Source organism: Cupressus sempervirens, chromosome 4 (genome assembly GCF_028749045.1).
Source record: "Cupressus sempervirens isolate cs-2001-9-10 chromosome 4, ASM2874904v1, whole genome shotgun sequence".
NCBI classification, from domain to species: Eukaryota; Viridiplantae; Streptophyta; class Pinopsida; order Cupressales; family Cupressaceae; genus Cupressus; species Cupressus sempervirens.
The window spans coordinates 914,359,443-914,371,065 of NC_143121.1; the positions used below are offsets into that span (position 1 = coordinate 914,359,443).

The 11,623-nt window shown below is 34.8% G+C and overlaps 1 pseudogene; it reads right to left on the minus strand.

Moving 5' to 3' along the window:
* Positions 1-4,693: 4,693 nt before the first annotated feature.
* Positions 4,694-10,796, minus strand: LOC149564380 (DEAD-box ATP-dependent RNA helicase 15-like; annotated as a pseudogene).
* Between the last annotated feature and the right edge of the window lie 827 nt (positions 10,797-11,623).

Below are 11,623 nucleotides of genomic sequence, written 5' to 3' on the forward strand. Positions count from 1 at the left end.
TGAAGGACTGCATCACAACAAAACAATATGTAGCAGTCAAACTTACCAGATAATTCTTACTCTGAAAACATAAAATACTTACATGAAAAAATTAAGAATAAAAGTCATACTCTAGGCACATGAATTTCAAAATGTATCATTGTATATTTAGAAACCAATATAGAAAATGATGTGGAACATTTAAAATACCAAATTGTCTTGCCATTCTAAATAAACATGTTGATATTTAGTTAAAAATTAAAAACACTAATATTTAGCTGAAATTTTAAAATGCTAATATTTGATGTGCATTACATCTTATGTTTTTTTTTAGAGTAGGAAAATACTTACAGTGCATAGAAAAGAAGCAAAGAAATAGCTTTTGTAATATCCCTGTCCAAATCTAATTGAAACTTGCCATATTTGCTTTTAGAAAAATTGTCAAACACTTGTATAGCAGAGGGATATATGACTGATTTTATTTTCAATTTGTTTTCAGAATAAGAAAGATGACTTCTAATATCATAGGATGACTGAAAAATAACTTCTCTTCCGCTTCGTCTACACCTAACGTGAAATGCAACTCTTTTTTTGTTTTTTCTTGATGCAATATATGACATCTATTCAATGCAAATTAACACAAACAACCAAGTGACATTATGTCAAATAGTTGGCATGCAAACTAACATTATATTTCAAACTTGAAAATTGATATTTTGTTGATATAAAATCAGGTTACAATGCCTTCAACAATCTAACTAGACTATCCATACAGAACCATGTACATGTATTTTCAGATAATGCATAGACATGAAGATAAAATGAAGGGAACTTGAGATTGGTAGGAAGCTTAAAACTGATCAGAATCTATCATGTACTGTAGCGGTATTGTTCACAAAATTATAGCAATACTATTCATGATCACTATAGCGATAACACTATTCACGATTCCTATAGTGATGGCACTATAGCAGATGGGTATAAACTTCCTAATATGCCTCTGAATTAGCTGCTTAACTCCTTCCAAAGTGTAGATAAAATGAGGGCATCAAATGACCCTTAAATCTGAAGTGTATCTTCTTCATGAATTGCTGCAAAAACTCAATAAGCTTCAATGAGATGACTAAAATATCACCTCCAACAAATGCAACAATATCAGTTGATAGTTTCACAGCCTCAAAGTTGCCAGTCAAACAGAATTATTGTTCTCAATGATTGAGATATCTTGTAGAAACCCTTGGCTCCACAAGTGTACAAGCAAATGTCAATATCAAATCTGCATGCCCGACAATGAGGCTTTCTCCTCTATTTATTCTATTCCTTCACCCCTTCTAGAAGAACCTAAAATATTATTTTATTGCACTTTTCTAGAAGCTTCCTCCTTTCCAAAAATAATTAGTTGTGCTTCTAGAAGATTCCCTTTTCCATATAATATAATATTATTTTAGTGACTTACAATTTAATATTTATTTTAGTCACTTTTTAATTAAATTAATTAAATATAAAGTCACCTTTTAATTTTAAAATTATTTGATGACTTTATAAGAAATTAATTTAATTATTTCACCTTATTTCTTCACTTAGCCTTCAAAGAATGAAAGGCCAAGAACTTCATTGAGAGGCTAAAAAGATGGGGACATTACAGTCCACCCCTCTGGAAATTGCTTGTCCCTAAGCAATCTCAACTCTGGATGTTGCAGAATCTCTTCTTTCTCCCATGTAGCATCCTCAATAGGTAGGTCCTTCCATTTAATCAAATATTCTCTAATGACATGACTTCTCAACTGCTTCTCTCTAAAAGCTAATATATCCTCTAGTATCAAAATCAACTTACCCTCATCATCTAAGGGTGGTAGAATCGCAAAAGGAACCACATGATGTCCCAATGCCTTCTTGAGGCATGATACATGGAAAATATTGTGCACTTTGTTGTCCGCTGGCAACTCTGGCTTGTAAGCCACCTCCCCACATGCCTAATGACTCGGAAGGATCCATAGTATCATGGTTTGAGCTTCTTTACACCACTCTTCTTGAGAGTAGACTATTTGTAGGGCTGCAACATCAAATACACCATGTCCCCAACCTCAAAAGAGCATTCCACTCTCTTCTGATCTGCATGCTATTTTTGTTGGTTTTGTGCCCTCTAGATGTTTTCATGAAGAGCCCTCATGATATCTTGGTTTTCTTATAACATGTCTCCAGCACTAGGCACTCTACTATCACTTATCAACAAATCAAGAAAGCTAGGAGCCTCATAACTATACAAGGCCATGAATGGTGTCATCTGAACAGAAATATGGTAAGTGGTGTTGTAGTAGTACTCACAAAGGTATATCCACTTGATCCACCCTTTTTGTTGCCCAACAATATAATTTCTGAGGTACCCTTCCACCCATTTGTTGACTATCTCTATCTATTCATCTGTCTGAGGGTGGTAACTAGTACTTGGAGAAAGCTCGGTCCCACACAAAGCTCATACGAGAAATTGCTCATAAACTGACTATCTCGGTCACTAACAATGTTTCATGGTAATCCATGCAATCTAAACACCTCACGAAAAAATAGTTTGGCAAACTGTGTGGCTAAATATAAAATAGTGACTGGAAAAAAATGTGCAAACTTGGTCAAGCGATCAACCACCACATAAACGCAATCCTTGCCTTGCACTTTTGGCAACCCTGTGATGAAGTCCATGGATATACATTCCCACTTCCTATCTGGAATTGGAAGTGGCTGTAATAAACCAGTAGGATATGTATGGTCCTGTTTGTTTTGTTGACAAACAACTCACTCCCTAACATATCGTAGAACATCAAATTTTAGTCCCTTCCAAGTGAAGCTCTCTCAAACCTGTTGATAGGTTTTGAAATACTCGAGATGGCCTACTAATGGCGAATCATGAAATGACTTCAATACTATGTTCTTTACTTCTGATCTTGGAGTCAAGAAGATCCTCCCCTTGTAAATGATAAGATCATTCACCACCGTGTACCTATCATCCTATAGTGACCCATCAATAATACCTAAAGCCCAAGAATCCTAGCATATTTTGCCACAATCAAATGACTCCAATCCTTTAAAACCTCAACCATAGAGCTTAAATGTGGTCGGTGAGACAAGGCATCAATGACTATATTTTGTGAACCTTTGACAAAAGAAATGTCAAAGTCATAAGATTGCAACTTGCTTACCCACTTCTACTGACGGTCATTAAGATCTCACTACCCAAAGAAATGTCTCAAGCTATTATGGTCTGTTTTTACAACAAACTTACTACCCACTAAATACTGCCTGAAGTTGGCCAATGCATGCATAATGGCCAACATTTCCTTGTCATATATACTATAGCTCCTCTCAAAGCCTCTCAGTTTCCTACTCTCATATGCAATTGGATGTTTGTCTTGCATAAGGGCAGCTCTAATCCCCTTACCTAAAGCATCACACTACAACTCAAAGGGTTTAGTGAAATCAGGAAATACAAGCATTGGGCAAGTAGTCACAAGTTGTTTGAACATCTCAAAGCATTCCTGTGCCTCACGAGTCCAAACAAAAGCCCCTTTCTTAGTCAAATCTGTAAGTGGTGTTGCATGGCAAGAATACCCATTGACAAATCTGTGATAGAATCCACATAAGCCCAAAAATCCTCTAAGTTGTGTCAAATTCATCAGAGTAGGCCACTCAACAATTGCTTTGACCTTATCTGGATCCATCCAAACTCCTTTTTCACTAATGATGTGACCCAAATATAATAATTCTATCATGCCCAATTCACATTTAGATTCCTTGGCATATAGAGATTCATTACCAAGAATACCCAAAACTATGTCAAGATGTGCAAGATGCTCTTCCCATGTCCTGTTATAAACCAAGATATCATCAAAGAAGACTAACACAAATCGCTTCAATTGTGAATGAAATACCCTATTCATAGTAGACTGGAATATAACAGGGGCATTGGTTAGCCCAAATGACATAACCACAAACTCAAAATGTCCATAGTGGCAACACAAAGCTGTCTTCTCAATATCTTATTCCCTCACACGAATTTGCCGGTAACCCAATCTCAAATCAATTTTGGAGAAGTACTTGGCACCATGCAATTCATCAATCCTTGGAATGGGATATTTGTTCTTAATTGTTCTCTTGTTAAGCATTCTATAATCAATACACATCGTTAGAGTACCATCCTTCTTTTTAACCAATACCACTAATGAAGCAAAAGGTGACTTGGTCTAATATGCCCCATAGCTAGCAACTGCTTGATAGTTTTTTCTATCTCATCTTTGAGTCACTTAGGGTGCTTGTAGGGAGTGACTATCATGAGCTTAGCACCCTTCTCCAATTCGATGATGTGTTATATCCCTCTATCTAGAGGTCTACCGAGTGGAATCTCGCTAAAGACCTTATCATGCTTGATCCTCAACTCTTGTATATTAGAAGGATAAACAAGTTTTTTCTGCTCTTCTTGTGTTGGTTTCAAAACACAACCGGTTGCCCACTCAACCATGTCATGACACAAGAGAGATTCCATTTTCCTAAAAGAAATAGTCTTGAAATTGGTGTCTCTGAGTGCTTTCAACACATGAGTTTTTCCATCCATCTCAAATCTCATTTCCATCTCATGAAGGTTGAGGGTGAATATTCCTATGTCATGTAACCATGTCATTCCCAAAACCATATATGTGTCTCCCATGTTCACCACATAAAAATATACCTAGAACTCATAATTATTCAAGATCATGGGCAATTTTGAAATCATCTTGTCACACCTAAGAGTAAAAGCATCAGTAACCTTAACTCGAATTCCCTCAAACTCCTCAGTGTGTATACCATGCCTCTCAACAAGCCTAGCATCAATGAAATTGTGTGTCGCACCTGTACCAAGAAGGGTAATAATCTTTTGACCAGCAAGAACCTCTCGCATCCTAAAAGACCCTTCTCGCTGAATACTTGTGAGACGAGCCTCTTTAAGCTTCACTTCTTCCTCCAATTCTTCATCATATTCTAATTTTTTTGATTCTAAATCATTAATTTCAAATTGCTGGTTTGAATGAGAAACTTCAATTAGTGCCCACATTGCACAATTTGACCTCCCCTTAGCTTTCATAGGGCAGTCATGGTTAATATCATATGGTCCCTTACAATAGAAGCATAGTTTCCTCTTCCTTAAATCATTAATAGTCTCATGGTCAAATGGAAAAGTAGACTTACCTTTAGCTTTGTCCTCCTTCTTAGGAAACTTCTTGTTGTCACGATTGGAAAATGTTCCCTTTGATGTAAACTTGCTGGTAGGGGTAGTGAACTCCATGTGTTGTGCCTTCTTCATTGCTTCCTGTAGTGAGGGAGGATGAAAAGCTTTCAACCAACCCTTTAATGGCTCCATCAATCCTTCCATGAATAAGACCACCAATCTTGTTTCATTGATGTTAGGAACCATGATTGATAACTGTTGGAAGTCATTCACACAAGCATCAAGGGAACCACGCTATTTTAGTTGTGCCAATTCACTTCAGGATCTTTGACATCAAACCTTTCAATTAGCCTGTTGGTAAACTCCTCATATGTAGTGATAAGGTTGTGTCCAAGAGTGACTAACCCATGATACCACCACTCATGAGAAATTCCTTCAAGATGTAGTGTGACAAATCTTATGGCATCTTCTTCAAGCATTAGTCTCAAAGTAAGATAATTATCAAGCTTTTGAACCCAAGACCTAGCTGTGCATTTGTTACTTCCATCATAGTAAGGCATGGAAATCTTACCAAGTGTTTGTTGATAATCATTTCTTGGACCATAGTGATCATTCCTTCCTCCTCTCCTATTTCTTTGATTCATGAATTGATCAAATGTCCATATTTCTATCATATCAAGAGGGAGAGTGGTATACTCCAAGTAGGCCTGTCTAGCTTCATCTCCAAAAGAAATAGCTGAACATAGTGGAGTTAATGAGGAAAGGTCTATACATCGCATTGAAGATACTAGAGGATTGGCCCCTAGGCCTCTTTTTCCCACCTTTACACCAAGAGAAGAACAACCACATTTTTATGTTCTTCTAGAAGGGTTGAAGGAATAAAATAAATAGAGGAGAGAGCCTCATTGTAGGGCATCCAGATTTGATATTGACATTTGCTTGTGCACTTGTGGAGCCAAGGGTTTCTGCAGGACATCTCAGTCATTAAGAATGATAATTCTCTTTGATTGGAAACTTTGAGGCTGTGAAACTATTAGCTGATAATTTGCATTTGTTGGAGGTGATATTTTTCGGTCATCTCATTGAAGCTTATTGAGTTTTTGCAGCAATTCATGAAGAAGATACACTTTAGATTTAAGGGTCATTTGATGCCCTCATTTTATCTGCACTTTGGAAGGAGTTAGGTAGCTAATTCAGAGGCATATTAGAAAGTTTATACCCATTTGCTATAGTGCCATCGTTATAGGAATCGTGAATAGTATTATTGCTACAATGGTCGTGAATAGTATTGCTACAATGTTGTGAACAATACCGCTACAGTGCATGACAAATTCTGATCAGTTTTGGAGTTGCCTACCAATCTCAGGTTCCCTTCATTTTATCTTCATGTCTACGTATTATCTGAAAATACATCTACATGGTTCTGTATGGACAATCTAGTTAGATTGTTGAAGGCATTGTAACCTGATTTTATATCAGCAAAATATCAATTTTGAAGTTTGAAATATAATGTTAGTTTGCATGCCAACTGTTTGACATAATGTCACTTGGCTATAAGTGTTAATTTGCATTGAATAGATGTCATATATTGCTCTGATACCACTATAATATCCCTGTCCAAATCTGATAGAAACTTGCTATATTTGCTTTTAGAAATTTTATCAAACACTTATACAACCATGTTTTGATTTTGAGTGGCCACTTTTGCTAATAAGCGTGACATCATATCAAGCATGGTATCAAATTTCCTTTCAGCTCTTGCATCCCTATTTTCTTCTTTTGCCATATTTTGAACTATTTTGCCAGTATCTCTTCTCTTAATGCTTCTGAGAATGTATCCCCTTCAACTTGAGGATTCTAATATTGTTGTCTCTGTTGTTCCCTGCTATAATATCTGATTTCTCTCTCACTCATCTACTGTTTAACTGATCATAGGATGGGAGGATGAAAGCTTTGATACCATTGTAATATCCCTATCCAAATCTTATTGAAACTTGCTATATTTGCTTTTAGAAATTTTGTCAAACACTTGTATAACAAAGGGATATATGACTAATTTTATTTTCAGTTTGTTTTCAGAATAAGAAAGATGACTTCTAATGTCATAGGATGATTGAAAAATAATTTCTCTTCCACTTAGTTTACACCTGACATGAAATGCAACTCTTTTTTTGTTTTTTCTTGATGCAATATATGACATCTTTTCAATGCAAATTAACACTTATAGCCAAGTGACATTATGTCAAACAGTTGGCATGCAAACTAACATTATATTTCAAACTTCAAAATTGATATATTGTTGATATAAAATTCTGATATAAAATCAGGTTACAATGCCTTCAACAATCTAACTAAACTATCCATATAGAACCATGTAGATGTATTTTCAGATAATGCATAGACATAAAGATAAAATGAAGGGAACCTGAGATTGGTGGGCAACTTTAAAACTGATCAGAATCTGTCATGCACTATAGCAATATTGTTCACAACATTGTAGAATACTATTCACGACCATTATAGTGATAACACTATTCATGATTCCTATAGAAATGGCACTATAGCAGATGGGTATAAACTTCCTAATATGCCTCTGAATTAGTTGCTTAACTCCTTCCAAAGTGCAAATAAAATGAGGGCATCGAATGACCCTTAAATCTGAAGTGTATCTGCTTCATGAATTGCTGCAAAAACTCAATAAGCTTCAATGAGATGACTGAAATATCACCTCGAGAAAATGTAACAATATTAGTTGATAGTTTTACAGCCTCAAAGTTGCCAATCAAAGAGAATTATCATCCTCAATGACTGAGATGTCCTACAGAAACCCTTGGCTCCACAAGTGCACAAGCAAATGTCAATATCAAATATGAATGCCATACAATGAGGCTCTCTCCTCTATTTATTCTATTCCTTCACCCCTTCTAGAATAACCTAAAATATTATTTTATTGCACTTTTCTAGAAGCTTCCTCCTTTCCAACAATAATTAGTCGTGCTTCTAGAAGATTCCCTTTTTCATATAATATAATATTATTTTAGTGACTTATGATTTAATATTTATTTTAGTCACTTTTTAATTAATTTAGTTAAATATAAAGTCACCTTTTAATTTTAAAATTATTTAATGACTTTATAAGAAATTAATTTAATTATTTCACCTTATTTCTCCACTTAGCCTTCAAAGAATGAAAGGCTAAGAACTCCGTTGAGAGGCTAAAAAGATGGGGACATTACAACTTTACCAGTAGGGATATTGGTTCGAGGCTAATTTTTAGGGGACAACTATTAGAAAGATAGGAGAGTTTAGAGATGGTTACAAAGAATGTTGGTTTGCTTTGTAGCAGTGAATTTCCAAGAGAACAACCTTCAATGAGATACGTGGCCAAAACATTGGAGAACCTCAAGGAATCATTGATAGGAGGTCCAACCGCTTCTAATTTAACACCAACTATATCAGAGCTCCTAGCAATACCAATGTCATAGAACCATTGGCCTCTAGCAGTCAAAGTTCTTCATTTTACCTTATGACCTTCATTGAAACCTTTGTACCAAGTTAACCTGCATGAAAAATCACATATTAAAATTTTATTTCTAAAACTATCACAAGAAACACATTAATATTTGTTAAACATAATTAAATCAAATGCTTAAGAGAAATTCTCATGAACCATCAGGAATTAAAAAAAGTACAAACCTTTTTATCCCAAATATTTCCATAAATAATGTGGATACGACAACTGCAAAAAGATTTATTTATGAATGAAGCAGCTAGCAATGTGAGATGACAAAATTATACAAATTAAATTTAATTGCATTTCCTAGATTAAAGAGCAAAGGGAATTGTTACATTAAGTACCATGGTAGATTCAAAAAGAAAAACAACATCAAACATACCTTTATTCTTGTGCCATTCCAGAATGAATGCAAATTGATGGAAAGTTGCACTCTACAAGAAGCTTGTTCAGTTATGCAGCTTTGTTAACACTCTTGACAAATATCACAACTTGATTGAAGTCCAGTGCATCAAGCAGATCATTCAGCTTTCGGTTCTTCTCCAGCTCGCTCAGTTTGATGTAGTGTTGGAAGAATTTGAAGACATAAATTCCAGACACAACAAAAGAGAGAATGATTTACTATTTTATTGGACATTATTAAAATCAAATAAATTCAATACCTGAACTAAACCATCAAATGTCAAATTTAACTCATCATCAACGTATATCTCCATAGGCTATAAATGAAAACAAATGTGTGTAACATTAGGTGGTGTGATCGTCATCAAGAGCTAATAGTGCTAGAACAATCCCCTCATTGATTCAAGGAGCACATGTTGAGTGAAAAGTACTAAAAAGGTTCAACTAGCAACTTCATGGTCCAATATACCATCCCTGAATTCTAAATTTAATACTTCACTATATCATTGAATTAATTATTTGTATTGTTGTTACAAAACCAGTGACAAAGGACACATGTAACCCATGTCTCCACCATGTAAAATGAACAAAAGTTGGCCACCATAGAAAATGTAGCTCTACACTACCTCTAAGGCAGCTGCATTCTTGCAAATGCAAAGAAAAGGATTTAGGTAACATGCAATCCCAACTTTGGAATTGCAATAAAGCTATGGTAGTCCAGTATTGATGACCGGTGATGAGAAAGCAGAGGAAAACAAGGGCTTGGCTAAGAAATACAAAACTTTAGGGAAACATGAATCGCCTTTGCAAATGTGTGCTACCAACTTATGGCCAAAACATGAATCACCTTTGCAAGGGTTAAATAAACATCTTAAGATCAATACTACAGAAATAAGCTTAACTAGTATTCCACTTGAATAAAGCCAATTTAAACGAACTAACTAATTTCCCCAATCATTAAAGTAATATTGAATGTACGATTAAACAGGTCATCTTATAAAAAAGACATTACATCTTGCATGAATCTCTTGTAGGTGGGGCGAATCTCCTTGCTCAGAGTGGCATAAAACATCATAACTTGCTTGTCATGAGGGGTCATTTTGAAAATCTCCTAGACATCTCTCTGCATGTCTACAACATTTAAAAAATAAAAAAACATACTAAACATACTATACAATCATAATCTATTTAAAAAGATATCTATTGACATACCAAGTGATTCCAACATTCTATCACACTCATCAAGGATAAAATGTCTGACATTTTTGAGACTCAAATATTTTTCCCTTGCTAGAGCAAGTATCCTTCTAGGACACTCATTTTTTAGCAATGCTTTATGGACTTTAATGTTTACCCCTCCATACAATACAACATCCTTCAAGTCTGTTAAATAAGTGATAAATCTCTCAAATTCATGGCATATCTGCAATATGAAATAGAACTGGTAAGAAACCATTATTAATGGCAATAACTAAGTATAAAGTAACCACAAAAGCCCAGTTATCAAAGAAAAAATTCCACTATATCAGTCCATAAATTAAAATACTTGATATGCCAATTCTTGAGTATGACACAAGACAAGAGTTGCAACTTGCCTAGGAATAGGTTCAATCTGTTGCTGTGTGGAAAGAACAAAAATTGTGGTCTTCCCATTCCAAAATTAGCCTAACAAATCACATGCATCCCTAGGATGGCCTAGGGAATGCATTCATGTTGTACTGATAGAATCAAACAAAATAAAGTGATATCTCAGTTAGGACATTCACAATTGGGTTGATTTTAGAATAGTTTAAGATAGCCATGATTATGCTCCAACTTTAGAGGCACGGTGCAAATAAATTACTTGCAAAACATTTACATGAAGTTATTAGAAAGACTATTTCAACAAAAATTATAAGTACTCAGTAGTCAATCAGTGGCACCATGATAATTACATCATCTTTAGTAAAACAAATAACATTTTGATATATCTCATTGTCATTTTGGGATTGAACTCAGATGTCAATTCCTTCTGTGGGCAAGATACGAATTTGCACATAACTTGCATGAAATACAAATTTCAAGTATTAAAGAAAATTGGTTCATATGTTACCATTAATTAGCATATATAGTAAAACATGTATGAAGCAATTTAAGAGTCTCTATAATCAAGTCTACAAATCTATGATCACATCACAAATATGTGATTGAGACTTCTTTAGAGTTATATTTATATTTTATAATACACTTCAGCGATTTGAAATTGTAAGCTGATCAAACTCAAAGCCATGTATATTCGTTATGTTAGCTTGATAAAGTATATTGTAATCTATATTTACTTAATGAAATGCTGCAAAACGTGTAATAGTAGGAACACCTCTCATGCTATGCAGCTAAAAATGAACTATTTTCCTTGCATGCCTTGATAATAATTCTTTTCTGAGCTCACAAACATGAGAGAAAGGGAAAAGCATGAGTAAGAATTTAAAGGTCATACTTTTATAAATGAAACATTATGGTTTTCATTCTCCTTCTCCTTTCTTTAGTCATAGTGAAGG